The sequence below is a fragment of the Balaenoptera acutorostrata genome, chromosome 2 (assembly GCF_949987535.1).
Source record: "Balaenoptera acutorostrata chromosome 2, mBalAcu1.1, whole genome shotgun sequence".
In the NCBI taxonomy this organism is placed as follows: domain Eukaryota; kingdom Metazoa; phylum Chordata; class Mammalia; order Artiodactyla; family Balaenopteridae; genus Balaenoptera; species Balaenoptera acutorostrata.
This window is the reverse complement of record NC_080065.1, coordinates 109,653,426-109,670,999: the sequence shown is the minus strand read 5'-3', so window position 1 is coordinate 109,670,999 and position 17,574 is coordinate 109,653,426. Positions and strand designations below refer to the sequence as shown.

General features: G+C 39.9%; 1 protein-coding gene across 3 annotated transcripts in view; it reads right to left on the bottom strand.

Annotated features, from left to right (window-relative positions):
• Positions 1 to 17,574, bottom strand: part of SNX24 (sorting nexin 24) — a 165,166-nt gene that overhangs the window by 11,758 nt on the left and 135,834 nt on the right. The window lies entirely within an intron of this gene.

Here is a 17,574-nt window from a genome sequence, read left to right as displayed (position 1 = left end):
ATGTTCACTGAATATTCTCAAATAATATTTTCTAGAAAACAATGACCAATGTGGATTTCAGGATTTACAGCTGTAAGAAAGCAGCACTGGCGCGGGGAGGGTGTTAGTCAAGCTTTCGGTTTTGCGGAGGGAATGTCTCCTAAACTGTGCTAAGAAGGCTTGTAAGAAAATAATTAATACTTAAGCCCAGAGACAGAGTACAATAGAGTAGAATTTACCTAATTTAATACATATGTATAAGTGAAATGACTGTCATTAGTTAGTACAGAGATGCAACAGAGAAAATGTATTAGGTCAACCAAATCTTTTGGTTCAGAAACACATGACCACATTCCATGAGTGACCCATCAGTGAAGTGGGGCCTCACAACTGTTTCATTTAAATCCTCTTCAGTTTCTTGAAAAGCTTCCGCTCAAGAAGAACCACTCCTTCTTGATGCTGCACCCTGGGCCATCCCACATGCTTGGGACCCCAGTCTGGTCTAAATCACCGGACCTATTCACTAGATAAGCTTTTGATTAAAAAAAAATATATATATATATATATATATATATATAAATATATATAAACATTTTAAATATCAAATAATATTTCCCTGTTGTTTTAGCTTGCTTATCTTTATTTTTGATTTATCTTCAATGGTAAATTGAGTGGTCATTTTCATTCTTTACAGAGGCAAGTGGTGTAGCGGGAATATGTAACTTTAGAGCAAGACCTGGGTTTGAGTATCTCCTCTGTCTACCTTAAAGGTCATCGTGAGGATTAGGTGATGTCTCCAAGAGTCTCTGGCATGCAATTAGCATTCGATAAATGTTAATTCTGTTTCCTTTGAATTTTTTTGTTGTATCAATTCTCAAGCATCTCTTTTATTGGTTTCGGAGGTTTGGATTATTGTCTATCTAACAAACAGAGCTTCTTAGTCCTCTACGATTCATGGATCCCTTTGAAAATGATGAAAGCTGAGAATCTTGCTTGCTGAAAAATACACACACATACATAATTGTGCTGCCAGTGGCAGGGGGTCCAGTAGGCCCCTGACAGCCCGGCCGAAGATGCCTGCTTGTAGCTCTGATGCGGCAGCAACGCCGCTGGGTGCACTTTTCACCTGGCCTGGAGCCTGAAGCACTGCTGGGCCCGTGCTGGATGCCAGCTCCCCAAAGGACACGCTAGCCTTCTTGTTTCAGTTTTCTACCTCTTTGTCAATTAGAACCCCGCTGGAGTGTGTGCTGCCTTGCTATTAGAATTCATGAGCGCTTTCAGCTTTAGGCTGTGGTTGAAAATATTCGTCTGGCCGTGTCTGGTGAAGGATTTTTTTCTGAAAGCCCAAAATCTACTGCTGTACCGGATTTAGAAAGCAGTTCATATTTATGGCTTCTACGTCTTCTAAATATAACTCTAGAATTCAATAAGCTGTGGTGTTGAAGGTTCCCAAAGTTAGCAAAAAAGGAGGGGAAGTAAGATTTAAACTCTATTTCTACAGAGTACAGCTGATGAAGCACTAGTAAGCCACACCTGTTATGAGATGGGCATTTTTGAACCACTGGGCAGTGATAGGTCCCAGGCCTGGTGCTTTCTAACTGATTAACTAATTACTCTGATGGTAGAGTCCTGACACTGCATGCAAGTTGGAATGCACGGCTGGGTAGCTAATTTACACAGTAGAACGTCAGAATTCAAAATGAGCATAACAAGTTGGAGAAAAAGTTGGAAATAATCCCATTAAATCTTACAGGTTAAAGTACTGAGTCAAATACTGTAAGAGACAGAATTAATTAATCTCCAGATGCAAGTTGGAGAGTAGGTCACAAGTGCTGTTGGTCACAAGTGGTAGGTCAGCAAGAAAGTCCTGCTTCCACAAAGGTGTAAAATGAGCTGAGCAACTCTCTCACTCCACTAAATGCAATATTATTTAATCCCCAAGGAAAGGGAAATAAGAATAAACTCAGGAAGAGCTAGAGGCAAGCAATGAAAATGACTAAAAGATTAAAATAGTGTCCATATGAAGAGGTCACTCAACAGTGGGTACCAAGCATGGAATGAGGTGGTGGAGGACCAAGGAGATAATGTGGTCTTTAAGTTAACTAACCATTCTGTTAAGGAGGGTGGCAGTTTCCAAAGCTGCTGGAACAAGAAGAAACTACTGTCCAAACCAGCAGAGAAGGAATCGATCTCTGGCTGAAGCCTGTACCATAAAGCTAGGAAAAGTGGCACAGGCATGCGAAGAGTAGGAATCATAAGAGCTTCTAAATATCTGGGTTCTGAACATCTTTTAGTTGCTCTTTCATACACATGCAGACTGGAGATGCTACAGAATTAACAGAAAACCACAGTAATTTCCGGCCAATTTACCACTTAGGAAGTACACAGGCTAAAAATCAGGTTGTTATTAAGATGCACAAAGGAAATGGGGCTAAATCAAAGAACTGTAACAAGTGTGTGATATATTATGTAATAGACTTTGCTAAGACGATATCCAACTCTGATAGATATTAAAATGGGCAATTGAGTGTACCTTGTAAGAAGAAAAAAATAATTATTATTCTTTACAACCATGTTACTCAGTTACAGAAGAATAAATAACTTTCCTTACTATAGACCAGAAATATCACTCTAAAAAAAGAATGGGAAAAAAATCTCTATGAAAATATTTACCAAAAAATTGCCTAAAGGGAGCAGAAAAAACAATAGCATTGGTAGCAGCACCCTCCCCCAGCTCAATGTTTACTCCAGGAGAAATGTCTCTTTTATTGAAAAGGTGCAATTATCATCATGTAACACAAATCACAAAATCCCGATTTTTCCACACTATCAGCTTTATAAAATCATGTTCCCAAAGGATACCATTGATTAGTTGCACATGTTCTTTCTGTGACATCCCAAATACTTAATTGTCAGTTATCTTTTCTTCTTCAGTAAGTAAAATGTAGTCACAAAATTACAGAGGGACCTGTTCTGCCTTAACCTTCGCTAGATGCCATCATGCAGTGGAAAACACTGGTAAAATATCACAGGATAACGCCGTCCGACAAGGGAGACATATAAACACTGTAATGATTTCCCATGAGTTTCCATTTTAGAAAATTGTCACTAAGGCGAGCATAAACGGTGACATATCTCCACCGAGGACACGGTGAAATCGAACGCTGGCATTCTAGTTAGGTCCAAACCTACCCAGCAGCCAATTATAACAGGAACGGAACATCTTGCTGAAAACTTGGACAAGACCACTTTGCTAACCTTCCACGATCACTGCACAAAGCTGCGCTGTTTTCACTGATTTGATCTTTTTATTCTCTTTTCAAAACATTAAAAAAAAAAAAACAAAGCACCACATTTCTTCCCATTGTCTATCAAGGTTTTTTATCAACTGCAAGGAACCTCTCAGTCTCAAAAGCTAGGGTATTGAACTAAGTCGGGAGGTTTCCAAGAGTCCTGAAAGCTCTTTTCCTATTCCACCTTGTTTGGTTTGAAATGCCCGACAGTTGAGGTGACAAAGTTCATGACAGTTTTTCCTCTCTTCACCAGGAAAGATGCTTCACACCACACCTGCTTCAGAGGTGCAGCTAAGAACAGGGAGGGAGAAAAATCAATACCTCCTCACGGCAGTAAGTGGGCTGCCGTGTCCCTGTCCTCTGGGAACAAAACCTACCAGCTCACAGAGGCTTTGCCGTCCTCAGTCCTCCACTTACCCCTCCCCAGCACTTGCTCACAATTTCACAAAATGAACCACAGTAAGGTTACCAAAGGAACACTTTTAAAAAAAGTCAGCCGGTAAATGGATCTAACGAAGGCTCATGACCACCTAAAAAATAAAAATCAGATGTGCTTTGGAAGAACCCAGTGTGCCACGCATCCTTCTTTGTGTGTGCCACCCTTCCCAAGACACGTCTCCTCGGTGTCTGGTGAAAACTGCACTATTCATAGATTCAAATAGACATCTGCTATCGTTTCACAGGGCTTTACAGACTATCTTGCAAGAAATCTGAGGACTTGCACTAAAAGCTGAAGGCTGCTGACAAGGGCCCATTTAAAACGGTAAAGAATCTGTGCAAAGAAACAAAGTCATTTGGCTTCAGAAAGATTTGACAGAAGAAATCTAATTTCTGATAATATGGCTAAAAAGATAAAACTAACCATGGAACAATAGCAACTGGAAAACCAACCATCTTTTGAACTATTTTAATACCAAAATTTATGTCCTCTGTGTTTCTGGAATATCTATTCATAAAAAAGATATTTGTTTACCAGGTACTAAGTACAACCACCGGCACAATGGGTAACCAAACAAACATGGTCTTGTCCTCCCAGGACTTACAATCTAGTGGGGGAGATGGATGGTTTTCAAATAATCACAGTGATGAATGTGAGATTACAAACTGAAATAAGTACCTTAAAGGGAAGTAAATCCCTTCTTTAAGCAACAGTAAAAAAAAGCACCCTATTAACCTGTGAAGTACTAACAAAGCTTCCCTGGGAAAGTGACCCTTGGGCTGGGAGTTGAATGAGCTAATAGGATAAAGGGAGTGGGGGTATTTCAGATGCAAAGCACAGCACACTGTTCAAAACACAATGTGTTCAAAGACTTGTGGAAGGTGGAAGCGTGGCATTAGGAAAACTGAAAGGCCAGTGAGGCTGTGCCTGAGGAAACAATGAAGCTGAGCAATAAAGTAGGAGAGCCTGAGCTGGAGAGGTGCGGCAGGGCTTCTGTGTCACGTGAAGGATGATTTGTATTTTTGACTACAACTGGAACAGCAGTGGTGTTCCTCGGATCCAGTGACTGTGCATTATAGCCTCTCTTTGGCTATCTCTAAACAGCTTCTTAATCTACTGAGTTAATTTTAACCATTAGATTTTCATTTCAGATTTGGTTCCTTTTCATATCTGCCTGTTCTGCTTTTCTTAGGTTCATGATCTTTTCTTATGCTTTCAATTATTTTAGACATTTTAATATTCGGTTTCCATTCAATTGTCCTTTTACTTGAACTTCTTGGGATTTAATCCTGTTTTTGTGTCTCTCACTCATGGCTGTTCATTTTCTTCTGTTTTGTAGTTTAGGTTCATGAGCTCATCTTCTGCAGGGCTTTATCTGTGGGAAAGGCTAGGCCAGGTTCAGGGAATGCCCCTCCCCACCCCCCCAAGTGGTATTGCTTCTGCTCTGAGGAAGTACAGCCCTGACTGAGATGTAGTCAGCTTTATGAAATGATATATTAATTTTCTAGATTGGAGGCATGAGATCATGAAGATACAGAAACTATAAACCCTAAACTCTCATGAAACATGGTTGAGAAACTTTGTTAGGAAAACTTTTGTCCATATTCAATGGATTTTCATAGGCCAATGGTCTCCAAAGTGGGTTACAGAGATGTGGAGAGTTAAACAAGATAATTAATTGTGATTCAGAAAAACAAATATTAAAAAAGATTGAAAATATATAAAAAAAAGTTTTAAAATAAAAAATAATGAAAAAATAAAAAAACTATCATTTCTAATTTTTAATGGATTTATAGCAGTACATGTAAAAAACATTATTAAATATGCCTATATTGAAGTATTATGCTCAAACTTTTTTTTGATAAGGATATATAGTCCTAGGTCAATAGACTATTACTCTGACTACAGTGCATAAAGAGTTTATAAGAGCCAGTAAGGCCCAATCTATCCAAACAACACTACTGAAATAGGCTACCTTAGCCTTGGTTATCCTTTTACTAGGGTATAGCTCTATTATTAGAAATGCCCTTCCCACCTCTTCTCAACAGGCCAACTCCTACTTCTCCTTCAAGTCTCAGCTCAAGTGTTACCTCCCTTAGAAAACATTCCTGCGACCCTCAGGTTGGGCTAAGTTATCATTTTTTATGTGTGAAATAAAAGAATCATTTTATGTGATGTGATGATTAATACTGGATTGAGTCATATTAACTTTCAACAATTTTAACCTACCACATAAGGCAGTTTTCATATAGCTTATAACAACAATATTTATTTAACTCCTGGTCTGTGCTGGGCTCTTTATCTTATTTAATTTTCACAAAACAATGACACACTTTCATTATCCACATTCTACCTATGAAGAATTTGGGGCTCAGAAAGTCTAAATCACCTGTACAAGGTTTCTTAAAGGGTAAGGGGTCAGGCAGGACTGGAACCTAGGTCTCCCTAGCTCTAAAACTACTGATCTACAGATGTACCTATTCACTGAGTCATTCATTCATTCCATAAATATTTACTGATGTTTACTGCATGCACAACAGCACTGGGCTACATAGTTTAATTCTTTTCTTAGTAAATTTTATTGGAATCCTTTATCTTTTCCAATATATATTTTTCTACTGTATTTATAAATTTAATGGAACCCACAGATAAATTTAATGGAACCACTGAAATTTAGCTCCCTTAAAATACATTTCTAATTTTCTTTGGATTTAAATTTTTGCTTAACATCGCAACTAATTCTTATAAGTATATAAAGACTCCAAGAAGAAGAACAATAAATTCCATTAATTTCTGTCCTATATTAAAAAAAAAACACTGAGGATAAAGCAAAAGCAAAGACCAAAATTATCTGGCCTCACAACATTTCAAAACCTATTTGGCAACTTCTGACCTGCTCAATTCTTCTTTGACTGGGTAAAATGCTTTAAAGCCATATTTTACATACTTTTGATCCATTAAATTACCTCACTATATGTTGAAGAACAACGTGGCTCAATTACACATTATAGATAACACCAGATTTATGAGGCATTTTCTTGATCTTCAAATAGAGAAAAAAAAATTCTAAAAGCAATAATAAACTAGCTACTTACCTATAAGTCAAAACTAAAATCAGGGGACTAATACATTTGAATAAAATCATGTATTACAAAGCAAACCAAAACCGATTTAGTTATTCAAAGAATATGGTAAGACACCAACTGAAATACAAATTATAGAATATGCTTATGGAAGCGCTATCTTTTTACTTTAAAGAAGAAATAGAAATCAGAACTAGGCTTGTAAGATGTTGCCTGGAGAAAGCCTCTGGAGATTGGTTTTTAATGAAAGATTTACAATTAGCATAGCCTATGTGTGTTGAGAAATTGATGTTTTTAAAGTGTTTAAAGTGCTTGAAAACAATTTGCTCTCTCAAGTCCCTTAAACATGCTCCAACTATCTACTTTATTCCTCTGATTTATTTAGCATTCTCTTTCTTCACATACTGTGCACTTTGACACAGCTCCAGCACAGCTGAGTTTCAAGAGGTGTAGTTTAGATCAATTAGGCCTTCCGAGGTATACACATTCTCACTGCACTATAGCTAAAGACATAGTGTACTGGGCAAATATCTTTTTAAAATTTTTAATGAAGACCACCAACAGTATTTTATATTTGTCCAGGTATAAGTACTGCATTGAGTCTCCTGTTTATATGCTAAAGTTATGCAACTAATGTTTTACATGAATTTAAGAACCTTGAATGAGGCTGAACTTGAAAGTTCATAGTGCATGGTACTCAGTGGGAACACTTAGTGGGAAGCAGCTAGAGAGTGAGACAGAGACTTATTCCGAGAAGCAGTAGAAAGTCCTCAGAGAAATGTACCAAAAATGAAAAGTGGCCCTTGTGGAGATGGTTCATAGGTCTAAAGTTAAAAACAAGTCTATATAGGAAATAATAAAGGAAGTGGGGAAGAGGTCCTTGACCTCTTGGCTGCAACAAAAAATGCAGTTAATGAAATTGTTCACATAAAATACACAGGTGGGTTAACAGGAGCCCAAAAGGACTACACCAAGGGAGATGGAATACGACAGCATGAAAGAAGAGAGAGTGGGTCTGTATGTACCTGGCTGCTAGTCACCGCATCACGTCCAAGCAGGAGCCTGTGCTCTCAGTCCATGGAAAGAAGAACACATCTACTCTGGTCCTTCCCCCAAATCTGATGCTGAAATAAGTCCTCCCATAACTTGGAGTTAAATTATCGATGTCTATTTAGGGATTTACACTCAACAATGAACATGGACCCTTTTCTGAGGGGTTCCAGATTATACCAGCCTTCTTGTGATAGGCTCCCAGGTTTCCCAGGAAGTAGGCAGAGAATGACTGCAGGGAAAGCTACTCTACACTTGAGCTTGAATTCTCTGCCTGCCTTCTGCCACTGGACGCTGTGGCACAGACTGTTGGTTGCCTACCCCAAATCCATGCTCCTCTTCTTCCTTATTAATGGAGCACCAATTTTTTTGGGGGGGGGATTGACAAATTGCCAAGCTAAAAAAAGCAAACGGGAATAACAAAAAACAATGACAATAACACCCCTCCCACATTTCCCGGATTCCCCTGCCACGTGTTGCAGACCTGGCCACTAAGATGTCAGTGGAAGTCACCAGATGCAAAAGACCCAAAAAGTTCCCTAAAAGTGAACGGTCAGGCTCCGCTGGCCCTCATCTTTTTTTTTTTTAAATGAATTTTTTTTTTAAAGAGCTCCTGACTTATTTATTTATTTATTTGGCTGTGTTAGGTCTTCGTTTCTATGCGAGGGCTTTCTCTAGTTGTGGCAAGTGGGGGCCACTCTTCATCGCAGTGCACGGGCCTCTCACTATCGCGGCCTCTCTTGTTGCGGGGCACAGGCTCCAGACGCGCAGGCTCAGTAGTTGTGGCTCACGGGCCTAGTCGCTCCGCGGCATGTGGGATCTTCCCAGACCAGGGCTCGAACCCGTGTCGCCTGCATTGGCAGGCAGATTCTCAACCACTGCGCCACCAGGGAAGCCCTGGCCCTCATCTTTTTCCTCATCTTTTCACCCCTTTCCCCTCCCCTCTTTCCTGGAACATGAGCGTAGTTTCTGAGTTCATATGTTACCTTGTGATCATAAGGGAAAGGCCAAAAGAATCAAAGAGATCCAATCCCTGACGATCTTGAGCTACGGAAACAAAACCCACAATTACCCACCACTAGTAACGCTTGAGGAAATAATATGCCTGAGAAAGAGAAACCTCACTTTTAGTTAAGTCCTTTTATTTGGACTGTTACCTGTGGTAGAACACAAACCCCTGATGATACAGACTTCTTGCCTCCGCAGATCACAAAGTCCAATTTTTGGCCCAAAGAGCAGAGTACTGGGTAGAATATTTTAACAAATAGAGAGAAGAAAAGGAAAAACCCAACTCTGCTATTTTACTTTTAATTCACTACTTTAATACTGGGTAGAATACTTTAAGAAGGAATGAAGGAATGAAGAGAGGAAGGGAGGAAGGGAGGGAGGAAGGAGGGAAGGAAGGAAGAAAGGAAGGAAAGAAGGAAGGGGGGAAAGAAGGGGAGAAGGAAGGGGGGAAGGAAGGGAGGAAAGAACCAACCCTGATATTTTTATTTTTAACTTACTACTTTAAAAAAGTCCACAACATAAAGAATAGTCTATGAAAAATCAAAAAGCCGTTAGAGTCACACATACATTGCATTGTCTATAAAAAGCAAGAAAAGGACAAATACATGAAAAACTTGTCTGCCTAACACAGCAGGTGCCAAGAACACACATTACCAAATAGTAAAGAAATCAAGCATATAGGTAATGAGATGAGACTAAACAAATAAAAATGTAAGCTGATTATCCAGAAAAATATCCTACCAAATCACAGACAGTATCCCTACGGAAATGGAAAGTGTTTCATTAAACTTATTTTACAAAGGACTGTCCAAATCACTGTAAAGTGACCCAGAGGGAATAATTTAGCATTGGCTGGTGGAAGAAAATACAATTCTACTTTAACTTTTTAATCACAAATTTTATGATCTCTTAACAGTTTTCTATTAAGAGCAATTAAAAGGAGATAGCAAAGATTTACACTGATACTCTAGCAAGTTAAAATGACTATATACATTTTCAAGCAGAAGTTTTATATTTTGAAGATCTTGGCAGTTTGAGGGTAAAACACTAATTTATTAAAAAAGAAGAAGAAGAAAAAGCTGGAAGATGTGCCTCTGGTGTCTGAAGATAACATTTTTGGATTCACTTCTTCTCCCTGCCCATGGCTGTCCCTGGTACACAGCCTGCTGAGAAGCCACACATCACTGGGGCTAGGCAAAGATACAGGAGAAACACAAGGGTACAAATACAACAGAGGGACCAATGCACAACCTGGACACCTTGTCAGGCCTACACACTAACCATACTAGTCTACCAGACCAACCATCCCAGGTAGTGGTCTACTCAACCACGCTTACCCACAGCCTGACCCAGCTATGCCCCAGGGAGGGATCCAGGGAGGCACCAGGGAGCACCTGACAGGCAAGCTCCTATTTTCTGCCAGCAAATCTTTTTCCTGTATGTTTCCCCAAGGCTCAGCTGGCTGTCATCACCTGGGGGTGGCCACTGATCAAGTGAACACTACACCTTATTATTATTTTTTTTAAATAGCTACTTTATTTATTTATTTTATTTTTGGCTGTCTTGGGTCTTCGTTTCGTGCGAGGGCTTTCTCTAGTTGCAGCAAGTGGGGGCCACTCTTCATCGCGGTGCGCGGGCCTTTCACCATCGCGGCCCCTTCCGCTGCGGGGCACGCGCAGGCTCAGCAGTTGTGGCCCACGGGCCCAGTTGCTCCACGGCATGTGGGATCCTCCCAGACCAGGGCTCAAACCCGTGTCCCCTGCACCAGCAGGCAGACTCCCAACCACTGCACCACCAGGGAAGCCCCACTACACCTTATTATTTTATAGTTACGGAGAAATGGTAAATAGGTTGTTTCTGTTTACAAGAATTTTATGCACTTTTGAACATTTATTCATTTAAATTGTTTAAAATTAATCATAGGTAAGTTTCTTAGGTCCTCTGTGCTTCAACAAGGTCAATAATATTATCTACCTCAGAGGTTGTAGTCATGATGAAATAAGACTCATGCCTATAAAGAAACTGCTACAGTGCCTACTGTACTGTAAGTACCTAATACATATTATTTATTATTATGATTCTTAGTAGTAGCAGTAGTTTAAGATGAATAAAAATAATCTATCACAGAAGCTGAATAATTTAAAGAGCTGATTTAAAGAAAGTAAACATTTTCTTATATGGTTTTACTTGTGTCATTGTTAATTTTTTTAAAAAAGTTTATGCTTTGCATAAGATCCAACTCTTGTAACTTCCTGGCCTCGTAATGAATACACTAATGCACGCACACAGGCCAAAGTATCAGTTTTATGGAATTTTTACACAGAACTCCTTTAGTCAGATCTTTAAAGCACTATCTCTGTGGACCAATGAGGTCAGACATGACCTAGCTGTGCTATACAGAGCCCTTCTTTGCAATGGTGCTGCCCCCCTATCAGTGAAACCTCCAAACCATTGGTCTGGAGATTTCTCACTTCCATCAGCCCCCTCTGACTTTTCAGTGCTCCTTGTCCAGCTTCAGATTCCATGATCGACCATCATAATCAGTTCCCTGAAATGCCTCCAACTCCATCAGGCCCCCCTCTCTGTGTGCTCAGAATCCCTCAGTTCTGGCTAAATCCTGGCATCCCTTATCCATGCCTCAACCCCAGCTGTTAAACACCACAAGAAAACCACACAGTACAAAGAAACTGGTTTCACATTAAATTCAAGGTCTTATCTACAAAGTACTCTCTTGCTACTCTTCTCTAGAACAATGGTTCTCCAACTTTAGCCAGCAGCAGAATCACCTAGAGGGCCTGTTAAAACACAGGTTGCTGGGTTCCGCCTCCCAAGTGTCTGATCCAGTAGGTCTGGTATGCGACCTTAGAAATTGCATTTCTGAAAAATTCCCAGGTTCCCAGGTGATACTGACGCTGCTGGTCCAGGAACCACTCTTTGAGAACCACTGCTCTAGAGGAACCACCATCATCCATTTCATACCTCCTCCTCTTCTCTCTGAATCTCCCTTACCCCTTCCTCCACCCTCCCTCTAGGCTGAGAAACAGTCTTCACACTTCAGTGAGAATACAGAAGCCACCAGACTTGATGTCCCTCATCTTCACCCCTACTCTATCTACATTACCCCTCCATCATCCTCTCTTCCTTCTTCTGCTATAGTGGAGGAAGTGCCACTCCTTCTCTCAGAGGCCAACTCCTCTAGTTATACTCTGGCTCTCAGCCCACCTCTTGACTTTCTCAAATATTTCTTTAGTTATAACCCTTATCTCCTCTGCCTATTCACTAATTCCTTCCGTCCTTCCTTCCTTCCATCCATCTTTCTATCATCTCTGCTGAATCATTCCTATCAGCTTACAAATATGCTCTAGTATCTCACAGAACAAAATAAACAAATCGAAAAAATCTCTCAGAGAACATAGCTTACTTCTCTGCTTCTTTTCATGGCATACGTTCTCATGACTGTTCTACAGATGCTGTTTCCTTTTCTTATCTCCAGTTCATCCATTACTCAACCCTCTACAAAAATGGCTTTGGTTTCCACCATTTTCAGCCTGTCAAGGTCACAGATCTAAATTCAATGGCCACTTTTGTCCTTAACATACTCAACTTCTGAGTAGCCAGCACTCAGCCAAACAACCCCTCTCCCACTTCCTGAAAGACTCTTTTCTTTGCTTTTGCAACCCTCCGGTTTCCTCCTATCTTGTTTTCACTCTCCTTTGTTACCTCTTCCTTTTCCACCTGACCTCAAAATGTTGGGATTTTTCAAGGCTTAGCCAGTGCCCTCTTGTCTCCCCAGTCTTATCTGAATGTACCAACCGCCATGGATTTTAAAACCTTTATGCTGATGAGATGCATATTCATATCTCCAGGCTGGAGCCTTCTTCTGGGTTCCAGACTCACAGAACTAAATACCTATTTAACATCTCCACTTGAGCTTCTTAAAGATATCTTCAATTCAAAATGTGCAAAGCAGAAATTACTGTTTCCTTAAAACAAAACAAAACAAACCTGCCATCCCCTTCTCCACCACCTTCTTCACCTCAGCAAATGAGAGCACCAGCCACCCAGCTGCCAAAGCGGAAACTTCCTTCCCTTCACCTTCCACATTCAGCCTATGATCCGCGTCACCTGGAGCTCCTCTCCCACTCGCTCATAAAGCTACAGCCGGAGTGGTCTTCAGAGCCACCGGTGGGCCTATGCCCCTTGCCACAGCCTCTACATCTGCTGTTCCCTTAACCTTCTTCTCATACTCGACATGGTTAACTTTCCTCAGTCTTAGGTCTTGGTCTAAATGTCACCTCAGAGGTGCCTTCCCAGACCACTCAAACTCAAGTACTTGCTCTCACTCCCAGATCATCTTTTTCTTGCTCCCTTATTTTTTGTTTCCCTTATAGTGCTTGCAATTATTTTATTTATAAGTTTACTTGGTTTTTGTCCCTTCAACTCCAACTCCAAGATGGCAGGACTGAGCCTGCTTTATTCACCCTTTACCTCTGCATCCAAAACAGTGTTTTGAATGCATGAGGGTTATTCCAGAGGCAGAACTCAACATAGGCAAATACTGAGGAGGCAAATTTTGGCTTAATATAAAGAGAAACTTTGTAACTGAAGTCTCTGATGGAAGGTTATACTTTGGGAGATAACAAGTACCACCCCAGCAAATACTTTACCAAAAGTAGTTGAGGCCCAGCTGCTACAGAATGTTGTAGCAAGAATTTATAGACAGGAAATTAAGCAAGGTATTTGCTAAGAAAAGCAGTAATATTGGGGCTTCCCTGGTGGCGCAGTGAAGAATCCGCCTGCCAATGCAGGGGATGCGGGTTCGAGCCCTGGTCTGGGAAGATCCCACATGTCATGGAGCAACTAAGCCCGTGCGCCACAACTACTGAGCCTGTGCTCTAGTGCCTGTGAGCCACAACTACTGAGCCCGTGCACCTAGAGCCCGTGCTCTGCAACAAGAGAAGCCATTGCAATGAGAAGCCCGCACACCGCAACGAAGAGTAGCCCCGGCTCGCTGCAACTAGAGAAAGCCCGTGTGCAGCAACGAAGACCCAACACAGCCAAAAATAAAAATTAATTAATTAATTTTTAAAAACACAGTAATATCTGATATCAGCATAATATTTTATGGCTTGCTAAATGGCCCCACATATACTGGGTCACTTAATTCTCATCACCACCTTTGAAGTAGATAAGATCAAGAGCATTTTATGGGAAAACTAATTCTGTGATGTTAAATGACTAGCTGTTAATAACACCAAGCCCAGATCCTCTAAGGTGGAGAGTCTGTCCCTTGAGGTAGGTGAGTTGAGCATCCAGGCCTTGTACTGGTTCCAAGTTGCACTGTCTCCCTAAAGGGTACTTGCAGTTCCTTCTTTAATAACCTTCTGGTCCTTCAAGGGTGAGCTGCTCCCCTCTCACCCTCTGGTAAGAAGGGGGCCCACAGCCCCTCCCTGAAGCTCTGGAGCTCAGCCAGGGTGTGGCTGAATGTATCAGCAAGACTCAACCAAGGTGGATGACAGAGGGAAATAAACAAAGAGGGTCATGAGACTAGTGGCTTACAAATCACCAACAAATTAAGCAATTGCTCACCTAAGTCTTAGGGAAAATAAACCAAATGGAATCGTGATGCTGCCATTTGTTGTCAGACTTATCCTGCTACTCAAATGAGACCCTTTTCAACCTCTTTATTACAGCTCATAAAGCTGAACATCAATAAGGATAAAAAGAGAAACTGGAAATAGCCTTGTTCAGTACACTTTTTAATGGGAAAATGTAAGTTGAAAATTAACAAGCTTAATTTGTCTTTAATTTTAAAATCTTATTATCATAAGAAATACTAAAAACTATTGTTAAAATTTCAAATGTTTTCTAATTTTTTTTGTACTCAGCCCACCATGTCTTCATTTTGAGAAGAGGAAAATAGCTACCTGCTACAGCAATTTTGTCTTGAGCACAATTTTGCAACCAGAAAATAACTGAGCGAGACAGCAAAGAGGACTCTTAAAACATGCCCCTGAATAACGAATGACGCAGTGAGAAGGAGCGTCCCAACTGTGAGAACTTTTCTTGTTTCGTCTCACTGATATTTTCTTACGAGGGTTTTTGGGTCAGAGTAAACTCCTGAGGACTGATCTGACATTCCCTTTGAAACTAATTACATTAAACAGCAGGTGCCCACTTCAAGACTGAGCAGGAGAATGCAAGACATTCAGGGAATCCAGTGCACTTGAGGTTAATGTTCTCATCTTTTAGGAGCTTCTTTAAGCTTAGATATCCCCAGCTCCACTAACAGTGTCATTTGTGCAGAGATAAAAGAAGGATCAATCTGATAAATCGGGGAGGAAAAATGAAAAAAAATGCAATTTTTTTGCTGTACGGTAGCTGATCTTAGAATACACTCTGAAATGTTTAAGTGCTTAAAAACGAATTGACTAATTATATTTTCAGGGAAAAACTCCCTTTCTAGTTGAGACTTTCAACAGATTGCTGCAACGATCATACACGTGTAAGGCGGGAACAGGCTGCAGAGAGAAGGGTGATGGATCTGTATCTGTGTTTGAACTGAACTTTCCACCAGTAAACCCAGTGTTGATAGAATAGGCATTTCTTCACTAATTAATGCAAAGAGGGATACTCTGGAAAAAACACGGATGCTGATGCTATACCAAACCAATGGATCTCAATGATTTTTCAGTGGCTTTCTGTTATTAATTTGATGAATGACTACCACAATTAATAAGAAATTCTAGCAAACCCCAAAGTATACCTTTTCAAGTATACCTACTTCACTATAAATAAAAACAGAAGCAATACAATCATAGTTTTAAAATAATTGCGCATTACTTTGCTGCTTGTATTTGAAGGATCTTGATGAAGTCTGAGTGACCAGTCATGCTAATGCTGTAAGCTAACTCCTGATCTTGGCCTGAAAGTCTGTTCTGATCAATGACTCAAATGAATTTGACTTTGAGATGAACAGACTCTAAGGAAAATTGTTTATATTTTATGTATATGGTATAGGGTAGAGCCAAACATTCAACAGTGCTTAAAAATCACAGGTTCTAATTGCCTTAAGGCAGGCAAAGAACAAAAGAGAAGAAAAACTGTAAGATGCCCTTTAGTTACATAGAAGTCAATAAGACATGCAAAATTTAAGTAATATTTAAGAGAAAAAAAATAAAGGAATGGAATTTAAAGAACAATCAAAATACAACCTAAATTATTGCACTTGCAAACAACAGCGTCAGGAAAGTTCACTTGAATTCCTTATTATGAGTAGACATGTGGGCTTCCCTGGTGGCACGGTGGTTAAGAATCCACCTGCCAATGCAGGGAACACGGGTCCTGGTCCTGGGAAGAGCCGACATGCCGCGGAGCAACTAAGCCCGTGTGCCACAACTACTGAAGCCCGTGCGCCTAGAGCCCGTGCTCCGCAACAAGAGAAGCCACCACAATGAGAAGCCCGCGCACCGCAATGGAGAGTAGCCCCCGCTCACCGCAACTAAGGAAAGCCCACGGGCAGCAACGAAGAACCAATGCAGCCTAAATAAATAAATAAATAAATAAATAAAAAAGAGTAGACATGAATTTCATTTACTTCCAGCTCTGGGACTAACTGAATAATTATTCTTTTAAGTATTGAGAAGAAAATATTACTCACTGAAAATAGAACCTTCTTTTATTCTAATTTCCTCAATTTCTTAGTAAAGCTGACAGGCAAGATTTGGAAGTAAATATTCAAAATTTTATTTTATTTTATCAATAACTAGTGATATCTTATATCATTATTAGCACTACTACTACTATTACTAAATGTGCTTTAAAAAAAGAGTTAATAGTTTTCAAAATGGATATACCTAATGAATAGGTATATACTTAACGTATTGTCCATTGTAGATAATACAGGAAACTCCCCTGTGGAAAAATTTAAATTTTGTTATTCTTACTTTCAAATTTAATGTCAGTTTTTATTCTACTAAAATGCTTGTTGAAAGTTAAGTAACTTCTCTGAACTATCCACATAACAAACCAAATTGATCCCTTTAGTATTTGTGTATTTTGTATACATTTCTTCTAAACACAAATACTACTTTGTAGTTATTTGTTTAGATACTGAATGGCCAAACCAAATTCCTCAAAGGCAAGGGTTAGGTGTAAATAATTTGCTCTGTGCTAGGCAGCTCACACAGTAGATGCTCAATAAATATCTATTGAACATTGACATCTTTTTCTCAGCTGTTGACAGTACGCTATGTATTCTGATAACTACAAAAACCATTCCATAAGAGATGCTTTTGTTATCAGTTATCATTTTAGATGACCCATAGGTCTTTTTTTCCAGTAGCAAAATAATTAAGTTGCCTATAAATGTAAAGTTTTGTAATACATAAAGCAGTTTAATTTGCTGCAAAATACTACTTTTTACATGCTAAATGGAATACGATCAAACGTGCTAAAAGAACTGTTCAAAAGAAAGGAGACTGCAGTCTTCCACAGGTGAATAAGTAGCAGTGGGATCTACACAACACCTCCTTCAGTTCAATTCTATCACATGTAGGAGCACTGGAGGGGCTTGAAATGCAGCAGGTGCTTGACAGAGTAAGTTCCCCCTCTCTTTCCAGTAGCATTTGCTCCTATCGGGGAGTCAGGGATGAAATTAGTACAGAAGAGGTTTCTATTATCTACCAGCCATTCTTCCCTGGAAAACAAATGTGTGCACCAA